General features: G+C 41.4%; 1 protein-coding gene across 12 annotated transcripts in view; it reads right to left on the bottom strand.

The window, feature by feature from the left end:
• ARHGEF37 (Rho guanine nucleotide exchange factor 37) overlaps positions 1-12,741 on the bottom strand; it is a 57,026-nt gene extending 44,285 nt beyond the window's left edge. For 6 of the 12 annotated variants that reach the window (XR_008706223.1, XR_008706221.1, XR_008706224.1 and 3 more), the window contains exon 1: positions 11,488-11,762. The gene's annotated coding sequence lies outside the window, so the exon portion shown is untranslated. Of the gene's footprint in view, positions 1-11,245; positions 11,413-11,487 lie in introns of those variants that run through there. The other 6 variants (XR_008706233.1, XM_055558251.1, XM_055558236.1 and 3 more) reach the window with 4 other exon arrangements.
• Positions 12,742-14,223: the final 1,482 nt, after the last annotated feature.

Genomic DNA, 14,223 nt, shown 5'->3' with positions numbered 1-14,223 from the left:
AAATAACAAAAAATCAGAAAAAACACAAATGTCTCAATGCAAGTGAATAAATAACTTGTGGTATAATCATATAATAGAATTCTGAACAGTAAAAAAAAAAACTATAGATTCATGTATCAACATGGATATCCTCACAGATGTTGTAAACAGGAAAAAAAATATATATAAGCAAGTCCCAGAAGGATATACAGTGTATGTGTTAGTTGCTCGGTCGTGTCCGACTCTTTGCAACCCTATGGACTATAGCCCGCCAGGCTCCTCTGTACATGGGATTTCCCAGGCAAGAATACTGGAGTAGATTGCCATTCCCTTTTCCAGGGGACCTTCCTGAGCCAGGAATCTAACCTGGGTCTCCCGCACTGTGGACAGATTCTTTACCCTCTTTACCTGGGAAGCCAGTATGATACTATTTCTTAAAAGTTTAAAATGTAAAAGGAAAAAAAAAAAATTAAAAAGTTTTTAAAAGTTTAAAATATGTGAAATAATGCTAGATTTTGTTTAGGGACAAATACATGTAGCATAGGCATTAAATATTTTGTAGATGTAATTAGCAATAAATCCAGGTAATTAAAGAAATTTTCACATATTGAGGTATAGGGAAGTCATTCTGGCTTATACATGATTTAACTTGATTTTCTGCTACCTAAAATGGGCTGTTTGTGATTTATCAGACATACACTGTCATATCTGCTTTAATTATTGAAGAAAATGGCACAATGACCACAAGTAAAGAATGTCTATGTTAAGGATTAAATGCCTCCTTTCCTGGAATACCACTGTTGGTACGCCCTCGATGATAAGACTCCCTCCCCAGGAGCTAAGGTCATACTGACTTACTGTGAACATGCTGATCTGTTGGACTTTTTTCTTTAATAATTTATTTATTTTTTACTGTGCTGGGTCTTCACTGCGAGGGGCATTTCTCCAGTTGTGGCAAGTGGGGGCTACTCTCTAGTTGCAGTGCTCTGGCTTCTCACTGCAGCGGCTTGTCTTGTTGCAGAGCACAGGCTCTGGGGCACGTGGGCCTCACTAGTTGCGGTACCCAGGCTCTAGAGCGCAAGCTCAGTAGTTACGGTGCACAGGCTTAGCTGCTTTGCAGCATGTGGGATCTTCCCGGATCAGGGATCAAACCTGTGTCTCCTGCACTGGCAGTTGGATTCTTTACCACTGAGCCACCAGGGAAGCCCCTGATCTGTTTTTTCTGTAACCTTGAAGGAGTATATTCCTGACCTCTTTGATGTTCTTTATTCTGACATAACAATGTAAAACTGTGCTGCAAACCATGCTTCTCTGCAGCAGCTCCTCAGAATTATCTGAGGGGCTGTCTCCTAGGCTAAAGTCCTCAGTTTGGCTCAAATAAAACTTCTTCTTATTCCTATTATATTTTGTTTATTGATTTATTTCCATCAACACAGGATAAAAGTAACCTCTGAAAAGGGAGCTAGAGCAATGGTATTGGGAAGAGTATCAAAGGGGAGAGGCTTTTTAAGTTAAAGTTTTAATTTTGTGATAACCAGAGATTCACACACAGCTGTAAGAAATAATGCAGAGGTTCTATGTACCCTTTACCCAACTTCCCCAATGACATCATCAGGGAAAACTACAGTACATTGTCACAGCCAAGATGCTGACACCAATATAGCTAAGATGCAGAACAGTTCCTTCTTGAGGATCCTTCCTTCATGTTGCCTTTTTACCCACTTGGTTGCAGCCCCATCTCATCCTTAATACCCAGCAAATAAGAATCTGTTCTCCATTTCTGTACTCTTATCAGTTCAAGAATGTATGCAGTGTTGATGTATGGCAAAAATCATCACAATATTTTAAAGTAATTATCCTTCAATTAAAATAGATAAATAAAATTTTTAAATAAAGAAAAAAAATAATAATGTATGTAAGGAGTTCCCTGGTGGCCTAGTGGTTAGGAACTGGTGCTTTCACTGCCTGGCAGGAGTTTAATTCCTGGTCAGGGAACTGAAATCCCACAAGCTGTGCAGTGTGGCCAAAATAAATGAATAAATAAAATTTCATTTAAAAAAAAAGAATGTATGTAAATCACAGAGTATCTATATGTGAATTACATAATATATAACCTTTTGGGACTCACTTTATTCACTCAGCATAATTCCCTGGAGATTGAAGTAAGCTGTTGTATATTATTAATAGGTCCTTCCTTTTCATTGCTGAATATCTAAGATGTTCTATTTTTTTTAAAAAACTAAAGCAGATATGACAAAAATGCCAAAATTAAACAAAGCTAGGTAGTAAGAACATGGGCATTTGTTATTTTGTTCTCTGCTGTTTTCTGAACAGATGAAATAGTTCCTAATATTTAAAGTGGCATGTGTCCCATTCAGCCTTGTACTTGGGTTACCTAGGGCTATGCCTCATCTAGACACTAAGCTCTTGGAGACAAGATGAGCACCCATTTATTGTGTCTTCCTCTCTGTCTCACAATGCTGATACATATATGAATATGTATTTGCATATATGAATGCTCCTTTTCATGTATTAGTAGCAGAAGTTTCTGTCCTGACACTGACCCATGGATCAGATAACTTATACAGGTGCTTGGCAAGAGCAAGGTTGTTCAGAAGGCAGAAGGCCCAGAAGAGCCTGGAACACACCTATCTGATGCATAGCTCTAGTCCAGCTCCTGAATGCTGCCTGTGGCCCACTAACCTGTCCCTGGCCTGAATCACTGACATTTATCATCCAGAGCATTGCTTCTCTAGAAAGATTCCGACAGGATTTCAGGAGACCTCTTAAGGCTACTCTGAACTGTTGCTAAATTAACAAAGTGAAAGTGAAAGTGAAGTCACTCAGTCGTGTCCGACTCTTTGCGACCCGTGGACTGTAGCCCACCAAGCTTCTCTGTCCATGGGATTCTCCAGGCAAGAATACTGGAGTGGGTTGCCATTTCCTTCTCCAGAAGGAAAAGCCATAAGTAATACTTCAAGCCTTAAGTAATACAAAAGCCATAAGTAATACTTCAAGCCATAAGTAATACAAAAGCCATAAGTAATACTTCAGAGAGAACTGCTCAATATTTAAAATAGCACTTACAATAATTGCAATCTAGACCTCCCACCAGGCCTGGGACACTCTCTCAGAGCAGCATCTTGTTGTTCTCTTAGTTTATATCCCATGTAATGGAAAGAAGCACATTTTTATTTCTTTAAAAATATATATTATTTGGCAATGAAAAGGAATGATGTACTAATGTGTGCTATAACTACAATAAATGAATCTTAAAGACATTACGCTAAATGAAAGAAGTTAGTCACAAAGGACCACATATTTGATGATTCTGTTTCTATGAAATGTCCAGAATAGGCAGATCTATAGACATGGAAAATGGATTAGTAGCTTACAGGGCTGAAAGCATAATGATTTGGAGTGTAGTGGCTGGATTTCTTCTGGGGATGGTGAAATGTTCTAAATTTATTAGTGGAGATGGTTTCACAACTCGGCAAATATACTAAAAACCACTGATTTGTACACTTTAAATGGGTGAATTATATGATGTGAATTATAACTCAATAAAGCTGTTACCTACCCCATCAAATTAGGAAACACTGGCAAGGATGTGGAGAACTGCATCTCTCATACGTTGCTGATGGGATATAAAATGGTGCAGCTACTTTGGAAAATAGTTTGTCTGTTTCTTTAAAAACTAAAACATACACTTAATAGCAGTCGCACCCAGGGCATCTATTCCAGAGGATGAAAACTTACGCCTATACAAAAACCTGTCTACAAGTGTTTGAGGAAGTTTTATTTGTAAAAGCTAAGAACACAACAATCAAAATGTTGCTTTAATAGGGGGATTTAATAGGTAAGGATAGCTAAAAAAAAAAAAAAAAAAAGTGGTCTATCCAGTATCACAGAATACTCAGAAATAAAAAGGGATGAACTACTGATAGACTGCCACAACTGGATGGTTCTTGAGGGTATCATGCTGCCTGAAAAGAACCAACCTGAAAAGCTTACTGTGTGATTTCATTTATAAAACATCTAAAATGATAGAGAAAACAGAGTAGAGATCGCCTGGTTAGGGATGATGGTAGAGGGGAGGTGGGTCTGACTATTAAAGAATAGCACAGGGAGAATTTCCTGGTGATAGAATACATCTGTATTATTGAAGTGGTGGTTACAGAAATCTACAGGTGATAAAAGGACATCTAAAATCAAACACGTGAATTATATCAAAGCCAACTTCCTGGTTTTGACATTATGTTACATTGAAATAAGATGTAACCATTGGAGGAACCTGGTGAAGATATACCTAACCTCCATACTATCCTTGGAACTTCACTCTTGAGCTATAATTATTTCAAAATAAAAAGTTAAATAAACAAAGTATTAAATAGCTTAAGTTATCCACTATCTTTGCAAATGCAGCTTAAAAGCCTGGGAGAGCAGGATGGGTGCCTCTCTTCTACTTCTTGGTCTGGTCTGATAGAGAGGCTTGTCCTGGAGAATACATTTGGGAAAATATGCCTTTCAATAGAGTCTAGTCTATGCTCAGTTCTGAGATCTCCTTGATGTCCTGTGACAGACGATTAAGAACTAAAGATAAAATCACTCTAGTACATGAAGTAAAGTGAAGTGAAAGTGGCTCAGTCATGCCGGACTCTTTGTCCATGGAATTCTCCAGGCCAGAATACTGGAGTGGGTAGCCTTTCCCTTCTCCAGAGGATCTTCCCAACCCAGGGATCAAACCCAGGTCTCCCGCATTGTGGGAGGATTCTTTACCAGCTGAGCCACAGGGAAGCTCAAGAATACTGGGGTGGGTAGCCTATCCCTTCTCCAGCAGATCTTCCCAACCCAGGAATCAAACTGAGGTCTTCAGCATTGCAGGAGGATTCTTTACCAACTGAGCTATGAGGAAAGCCCCAGTCTAGCACACAGTAGGTACCAAAAGAAAAATGTTTGTTGAATGTTATGCAGTGACAGCATCTGAGTCTAGGATAGGATAAAACATTTAATTCTCTTCTCTTCTCTCCTCCTCTGTACACACTGGCACAGAAAATTTGGGCATTCACACATTCATTCAACACATATTTGGAGCAGCTATTTCCAAAAATCCTATTGTTAAGGACTTTTCTGGGTTATGAGGATACAAATAAAGGGGAGAAAGGGGGTTCTACAATAAGGGTAGGGCATTTAAAATATCTGGTTATTTGTTCCAAGTTTCATTCCACTAAAAGCAGAGGGACTGAGTAAATGGGCATCTTGATCATTTCACCCCTTTAAAGATAGAAGTACCAGGGGAAATGAGGGACTTCACTTGCGGTCCAGTGGTTGGACTCCAAGCTCTTATTGCAAGGGGCCCAGGTTCAATCCCTGGCCAGGGAACTAGATCCCACATGCCATAATTAAGAAGTTCACATGCTGCAACTAAGACCCAGCACAGCCAAATAAATAAATATTAAAACAAAACAAACAAGGGAAATGATACTCTAAAACCTAATTCTGACCAGTCAGAAGTGAATGGAGAAATGGAAGTAAGCAGGTCCCAAAGAAAGTTCACCTTAAAAGTTCCTTCAGAAGGTAAAAATGTCATGGCAGGAAAAGATGAACATCCATCAGCCTTCCACCTCAAGTTATAGAGGGAAGTCAATTTAAACATTCAAGGGGGAAAAATGGATATAAAACCTCTAGGGATTAGGGCTCATGGGCAGACTGTCAAAGATAAAGTTAAACACCACACTAACAAAAGATTATTGAAGAATAAAGGGAGGAAATACCTATAGAACTGAGAATGGCAACACAGGGATCCTGGCTAATGAGGCTTGTTTATACAAGAGTCAGAGTGGAGGGTCCTGTACAAAGAACTTCCAGAACTCTAAAACCCAGAAGGATCTGGGATTAACAAAACTAATTCTGTAATTCCAAAGTTCTGCCCCTACTATGACTGCCAACTAAATTTTAACATTCATGTTCAGAAAAAGTAAAAACTAGGCACATTGTTTGATGACTTTGTTTTCCTCTTCTTAGCCCTAAAGAGTGACTGCAGAGGTCACTCTTTTAAGATTAGGAGCCCAGACCCTGGAGCTAAAAAACCTGATTTCAAATTCTGATTCTGCAATCAATCAGCTGGCCTTCCTAGGATATAACCTTCCTTATAGGGTTGTTATAAGATTTCATAAGAATCCACGTAAAGTGTTTAGCAGAGTGCCTGTTATGTAATAAGCTTTCAGTAACAGTAGCTGTTGTATTTTTTTACTATTATTGTTAAACAGGAAAGAGTAGCATGATCGTGGATCAGAGGAATGACGTCTAAGGACACTTGGCTGATCACACTGAAGCAGATGGTGAAAGCACCTAATCATGATGATTATAAGAACTACATAGCAGAGTATGACTGACGATGCAGTTAATACCAATGAAACGGAGCTGAGAGATGGAGAGACCATGAGACTGAGCCTTGAAAGCATTGCTTAATCAATCCATGATGGAGAATGATTCCCTTTGGGTTTGCTTTTTTTTAATATGAGCTAACACATTTTCATTCCCCACCCCACTTTGGCCTAACCCACTCTGAGTTGGGTTTCTGCCACTCGAATAAAACAGACAGTCTATCAGCCCTTGGAAAGGGAAACAGAGATCACTTGGAGCCACCACAGGTTAACAGAAAAAAGACAAACAGGTCATGCCAGACTATCCTCATTCCTTTCATGAAAGTCGACTACATCAGTAGAGCAAAGGAATACCATAAGCTAGTGGAACTGGACTAGGAAGTTATTGCTGATCTCTGATGAAATCCTTACAAATAAGGAATAAGATGAGATAATGGCATAAGATGTGGTGATGGCAGCTGGGGGAGAGCGGGAGGCAATAGGACAGTGATATGGACTAAAAACCAATAAAATACCCAATTCAAAGAGTGTTGATCAGTGTCAACCTCTGGGATCTTCCTTGCTTTTTTAAGGATATCTGTTATTTCTTTTAGTGTTTCCCATCTCTGAGACCACCTGAATCTAAACCTGCACCACCCTTCTCCTGAATTAGTACAACAGCCTCCTGACCAATGCATAGCACCAGAGTGCAGTGGTCATTCTTTATGTTTTTCATAAAAGTGACTGCTTTACTTCTCTGTTGAAACCAAGACAAGTCTTCTCTGACTCCCATCTCCCGTCCAAGGAACCACTCCCTTCCCCAGTAGATGCTCTAGATGCTCAATTAATTGAATTAATGAATGAATGACCTGGATGAACACTGGCAGAACAGTGATATTGTTACAAGTGAAGTTAGACACACAACTCTTAGAAACCACCACAAAGTTTGAGGTGAGGTAGAAGAACTCCCCTTGAATTTTATATTGTAATTATATGATACATATGCTTTTTTTATCTGGCTTTTTCCTTTCAGCAAAATTATTTTGACATCCATCCATGTTATAGCATGTATCAATAGTTCATTACTTTCTCCTGCAAGTGGTATAACTATATAAATATACCATAGTTATCTATGCACTGAATAAAAAATTGGTTGGTTCTTGTTTCTCTATTACAATAAAGCTGGACCTGGGAATGCAACGTTTATTTGTCACTTTTTTTTTTAAGGAATGCAATGTTTAGATCACAAGATAGGTGTTTTTTTTTTAATATTTATTTTATTTATTCGGCTGTGCCAGGTCTCAGTTGTGGCAGGTGGGATCTAGTTCCCTGACCAGGGACTGAACCCTGGCCCCCTGAATTAGGAGCATGGAGTCTTAGCCCCTGGACCACCAGGGAAGTCCTGATGTATATTTTTAAAAGATGTCATACTTTTTAAAAAGTGGTTGTACCATTTTATATTCCCACCAGCAGTGTATGAGTTCTATAACCTCAACGACACTTGGCGTAGCCAGACTTTGCGCGAAGGGTTATCTGCTTTTGGTTTTAACGTTCATTTCCCTAATGATTAATGATCTTTAGTGTCTTTCCAAGAGTTTATCTGCCATCAATATATTTTCTTTGGCCATGATGAATTTTTTGTTTGTTTAAATTGCAAAGACTTCCCTGGTAGTCTAGTGGTTAAGACTCTGAGTTTCCACGGCAAGGGATACGGGTTTGATCCCTGGATGGGGAAATAAAATCCCACAATCCACGCTGCATGACCAAAAAAACAATTACAAAAGAGGTTCTCATTCATTATATAACTAGACAAACAATACAAATGTGTGTAAATAATAGTCTCCACCTCCAACCCACACATAAGCAACCAGAAGTGCACCTACTAAGCATGCATATTCTTTTGTTGTTGTATATTTCTTTCTTTTTTTTTTAATTTTTATTTTGTACTGGGGTATAGCCAATTAACAATGTTGTGATAGTTTCAGATGAACACCAAAGGGACTCAGCCATGCATATACAAGTATCCATTCTCCCCCTGCCACACCCTTCCCATCCATGCTGCCACTTAACATTGAGCAGAGTTTCATGAGCTATACAGTAGGTCCTCTCTGGTTATCATCCATTTTAAATATAGCAGCGTGTACATGTCCATCCCAAATTCTCTAACTATCCCTTCCCCTCATTCTTCTCTGCAGCAACCATAAGTTCTTTCTTTAAGAGGCATGCAAATTCTTGCTCAGCTCTTGACAACTGTGATTCAGTAGGTCACAGATGGGGCATTTTGACAAGCCATCATGAATTGATTTGGTCATTCTGATGCAAGTGAGCTATAGTTTCTTGAGAAGGTCTGCTCTTACTCTTGTCCTCTTAAGGAATAGTTGAAGGAAGGAAGTCAGTGAGTCTGAAGAGGCACATCCCTTCCCTACAGGGTGAGTCCATGTACCCTATACAGAAGGTGTACATGGACTGCCTTCAAATGAGAAACTTTGTCTAAGTGAATGAGTATATGTGCTCTGTTGTCCCATAGAGCACCACAAGTTTGGAACCTAAAGATCAAATTAAAAAACAAAAACAAAAAACTTTCTAAGAGAGTTACTTTGAAACAAAATTAGGCAACAGAGCCAGCAAGGTAACTGCTCCTGCTCCTGCTAAGTCACTTCAGTCGTGTCCGACTCTGTGCGACCCCAGAGACAGCAGCCCACCAGGCTCCCCCGTCCCTGGGACTCTCCAGGCAAGAACATTGAAGTGGGTTGCCATTTCCTTCTCCAATACATGAAAGTGAAAAGTGAAAGGGAAGTCGCTCAGTTGTGTCCGACTCTTAGCGACCCCATGTACTGCAGCCTACCAGGCTCCTCCATCCATGGGATTTTCCAGGCAAGAGTACTGGAGTGGGATGCCATGGTAAGGAACTTGCCAAATTCACCAAGCTTGCAGAAAAAGGACTTCTCTGGGTTGAGAAATGACTGATTGGGGGTGAAGAAGAGAGTGAGCAAGACACAGTCGAGGCATACACATACACATTCTCTCTTTCCTCTCTCTCCCTGAGGAAAAACTGCCCTTTATAAATACACAGTGAGGAATATAACCATCATACAGGTAGTGTGTGTCTTAACCCAAATTAAACAACAGCTATTTGCCCTAAGCCATACTTCCCTGCCTCTGTTTGCAAGGCCTAAAATGGTAGAGAAAGGAAACAACACGGTATTTGGAAAGGGCTGTTCTTTTTATAGATAAATTGCCCAGGCCCTGTCCTCATAATTTTGGATCCATAGATTTTAAAGAGCTTAAGCCTGTCAATAGGCTTTGGACAATCAAGCTCAGCAAAAGCCATTTTGCTTCAGTTACAGCACCAAAACAACCACCCTCCCTGATCAGTTAAATAAAAAGCCATTTATCTGTTCTAGAGCAGAATCAACCAAGGCACTGTTTTCCACAGCAAGCTACTGATCCAAGAGGGATCTGAGCCAACTGCCAAGTAACTCCTGTACCCTGGCAGAAACTCAGCTGAGCCTCCATTGGTGGGCAAGATGAGGGGGGAGCCCCGCTTCCCATGTATGTCCTCCTCTTTTCTCTCATTTAAAAACAATTATACAGATGCTGGCTCCATTCAAAAGGGGCGTGTGAGGCCCAATAAACAGTCCTTGTTAGAATGTCTGCTGGTTTCTACCTTCAGCATTTGACCTTGGGTCAAATACTGAGTATAGTACATTATTCTAAATTTGTTGTTTAGTTGTTAAGTCCTGTCTGATCTTTTGTGGCCCCATGGACTGTAGCCTGCCAAGCCCTTCTGTCCATGTGATCTCCCAGGCAAGAATACTGGTGTGGGTTGCCATTTCCTTCTCCAGGGATCTTCCTTACCCAGGGATCAAACCTGTATCTCCTGCATTGCAGGCAGATTCTTTACCACTGAGCCAGCTACCAGGGAAGGATTATTCTAAATAGGTGCACTCTTATTTAGGTTACCATAACCAAGGTATGTGCAGTCATTTGTAAGCCACTATAGGGCTGACTTTACATTTGCAAATTTTTAACTTTTAACTTTAGTTTTCTTTTACTTCGGATACAGCCCATTTTTCCCCAGTTCATCACCCTTTCTTAAATGGCATGGCTTTGACTCACTGGGTTGTGTGCACCAGCTCTTTTATTGATCATCCATTACTGTCAGGCACTGGATTTAATATTCATCTGTAGTCTGACAACAATATGAAAGATGAAGCAATCTTTCCTCCAGTTTACAAAGAAAACAGGGCCTTGAAATGGGTAGAGTGTGCGAGATCAGGCAGCTAGGGGCCTCAGGACGCTGTCTCAACTCAGAGCAGGAACACTCCTTCACCAGCTGCCTCCCTTTAAAGCAAATAAACTGCTCTGAAACAGTGCAGCCTGAGGGCCAGCGTTCAGTCATTCCTCACAGCAGGAATGCTTCATCCTGCTGTCAAATCTGAAACTGTGTGCAAGGTTATGTGTGAAACCTGGGAAGGAGACTCAGATTTTTAAGGAGTCAGTGATCCCAAGAAGGTCACGAGCCACTGCCTGGGCAAGTGGTCAACTTACCCATTCTCTTAAGTTCGTGGTGCTTGCTGTCCAGGGAGTACAGCAGTGGGAGCCAGAAGTTCTGGCTTCCAGTCCCAGCCTTAGCACTATTTCTCTGAGGGCTCTTGGCCCAGGCAGCTCACCTACGGACCACAGATTTCCGTTCTCTTTTCCCTTGGCCTTGATTGCCTATTTATAAATATACTTTCCTTGACAAGGAAAGTATATATATTTTTTAACCATCGTTTGTATTATTCCATTGTTTTAACATATATGGAGTCTCATTAAAAGTCCTCCCCAATTTTACACTGAAGCAGGGAGGGATAAACAGACATAAGGAACAATAATCCGTTTTTACCAAGCCAGCTTACCTCTCTGGGCCTCAGTTTTCCACCTGTAAACTGACCCAATTGGGTCAGACGTGTCAGATTGCTCGCATTCCCACTAGGCTCAAGACACAAAGCTAACTACCCAGCAACCCGCAACCCGCAATCCGGACCGGCATAGTCGCTCGCGCGCTCCCCCACCTCCCTTCCAGGATCTCAGCAGCAGCTGATTTCCCAAGAGCCTCCCTGGCCCTATCCTGCCATCCCAATCGTCCGAGTGGACTCACCGCGCTCGCAAGTGGAGCTCGGCTGCCCTGGGGACTGCGCAGCCAGGGTGGGAAAGGCGCAGGAGTCCCGGACCCGCGCAGCGCTGGAGCCTGTTCCCACAGAAGGCCCGGGCGGGCGCGGCTCTGCCCACTGCCTACGTGCGTGCGCCAGGAGGCGGCGGCCCTGGCTCCTGCCTTTGTTAATTGTCCATATGCAGGCAGGTTGTTTTCCGCTGGGTGCTCCCTAGAGCGGGCCCCAGCTGGGGAGACCGGGCGACAGCAGCAACAGCCGTGCACTGGCCCGCAGCCAGAAGGAAGCCATGTAAGTGGGTGTCGGTGCAGCACCGGGTGACCCGCCCATCCGCCGTTTCTGTTAAGGCACCTACTCCTCCCGCAGGCTAGCCAGCCTCAAAACAGGGACAAGCAGTTAGGCCATCTGGTAGCAATAGTGACCCCAAGATCACTGAATATCTGTGCTCTCGCTCGAATCACCAAATTTTAGGGCTGGACCTTTATTTCTCAGTGTTGGCTGCCCAGGACTTCTGGGTTCCTATCCTAGCTCTCCTGGGAGCCCTTTGGGCAAACTTAGATAAATCTGCCAGTTTCCTGAGAAGGTAACAGGCAGGAAGACCAGGGGTCTCCAATTGGAGGAAATAGGCTGCAAGTGTCTTAAAAATCTGTGTTGCTATGAGGACACCTGGTTCCACCTGACCTTAACTTTTCTCAGTCCTTGAGCTAACCAATGCGTTTTTCTTATGGAAATGTTTTTCTTAAGCTATGTTAATGAAACTATGTATTTCCTTTGGAATTTGCCTTTCTTCAAAATTGTTCCACCGAAGACTAACTTTTGGCTGATAATAGCTCAACAAACCAGTATTCATATCAATTGTTTTAAGGCTGAGGGAGAGGGATAACGCGCCTTGTGCCATCCTATCTCAAAACTGCATATTGTGAGAGAGGGGCCTGGTGAAGCTCCGTCAGCCTTGAGGTGTCTCTCTTACCTGATGAATAGCTTTCTAACAGACATAAAACAGCTTGCTAAAACTAGCAGGCGGGGGCGCTCTCCGTCCCCCTTATGATGTCTGTGTCAGAAGCGTTTTCTGTCCCTTTTTCACTTTAATAAAACTCTGCTATACAAAAGCTCTTGAGTGATCAAGCCTGGTCCCTGGTCCCCAAGCTAAATCTTCTTCAGAGATCATGAATCCGACATGTTCACCGTAAGCTATCACTCCCTGCACCCCAGTTTCCTTTTCTGTGATTCATAGTAGTGAGCGGGACACTGAATGCATCTAGTATTCGGCAGTCAACACCACAGACATGGTCCCTGCCCTCTTGGGGTGAGCCGGATGATGAACACACACTTGAAAGTGATCATTACATGAAAAGTATGGAAAGTTTCATGTCAGGGCAACTAAGTCTTGTTTATGGAGTCATGAAAGGACTAGATTAACTTTTCTAAATCCTCTGATTCTAATATTCATTCTTATTCTCATGTAAATTTTATCATTATTATTAATGATAGCGCTAGTGATATTGCTTACTCAGTGCCAGGTACTATACTAAACATTTTATTTGTATTTCCTCATCTATCAGATTCAAAACTTCTCTAAGAGAAAGGTATACTTTTATCATCCTCATTTAGAGAGAAAAATTGAAGCTAAAGAAAGTATAATAACTTGTCCACTATCACACAGGACCAGTACTCAAATTCAGACAGTCTGAGGCCTCAGGTTGCTTAAGCACTACTCTACATCCACAAACATATGAAGATTAAAATGGTGTTGCATTTTGAATGTGATGGATGAGAACAATAGAAGAGGAGGGGATGGTTTTAGTCTGTAGAGGAGAAAAGCAAAGTTGAGAGCTTTCTTAAAGAGTTTTCCATGGATCAGACTGCACCTGTATGACCTTAGACATCACCAGCCTGGGGAACGCTATTAGGAAGACAAATTGCAAATATGTGAGGAAGAACTTATCTACCAATCAGAGTGTTTAAAAAATGACATCAGTTGCATGGGGAGAGTGGGCATCCTGTCATTAAAAGTCAGAATTCAACCAGAGAGGAATACTGGGGATGCTTCAAAGAAGAATACAAAAGTTAAAGACTAGTTTAGGTGATCTCTAAGTTTCCTTCCAATTCAGAAGGAAATCTAAAGAGAATTTGAGTCCTAGAGTGGTTAAGTGACTTTTTCAAAGTCACCCAGGGAGTGGTGAGTGAAGACTTGATCCCCAAAACTAGTCTGACAGCAAGATCAGACTTCCAGTTTGTGAGTGAGGGTCTTGTGAGTGCTCAACACCTCACTTTATGTTCCTGTGTGTGTGAGACAGACCACTTATCCCAGGTGTCTGGGATCACCTGATTTACCTGTTTACTTTCCATTACTAATATATGCCCTTCTTCCTTGCTTGTGTTGAATTTTCTGATTTAAGAGAGAAGTGTCAAACCTTCTGGACAGATTACTATAATATAGGGGTTCAAGTGGTAGTGGGTTCCTACTTCCCTGGATTTAAGGAAAAGGAGAGAAGCTGGATGATATTTTTATTTGATTTTTTAAAAATTCTATTTTAGGACTAAGAGTTATCTTGAGTTAAATTTCTAATGCATTGGCACTAATTCCCCATCTTTCATCCTAGTCACAAATATTCTGATGAGCAGAAATCTAGCTGTCAGCTTCAGAAGAGGTATTCTTTTCTCAGAGCTTTTGAGAGCTACTTTGTTTTGACTGGAAACCTCTAACAAAGGAATCCAATTGCCTT

The sequence above is a fragment of the Bubalus kerabau genome, chromosome 1 (genome assembly GCF_029407905.1).
Source record: "Bubalus kerabau isolate K-KA32 ecotype Philippines breed swamp buffalo chromosome 1, PCC_UOA_SB_1v2, whole genome shotgun sequence".
Taxonomy (NCBI): Eukaryota; Metazoa; Chordata; class Mammalia; order Artiodactyla; family Bovidae; genus Bubalus; species Bubalus kerabau.
Note: the sequence above shows the minus strand (reverse complement) of the source record. Positions and strands in the feature narration are given on the sequence as shown.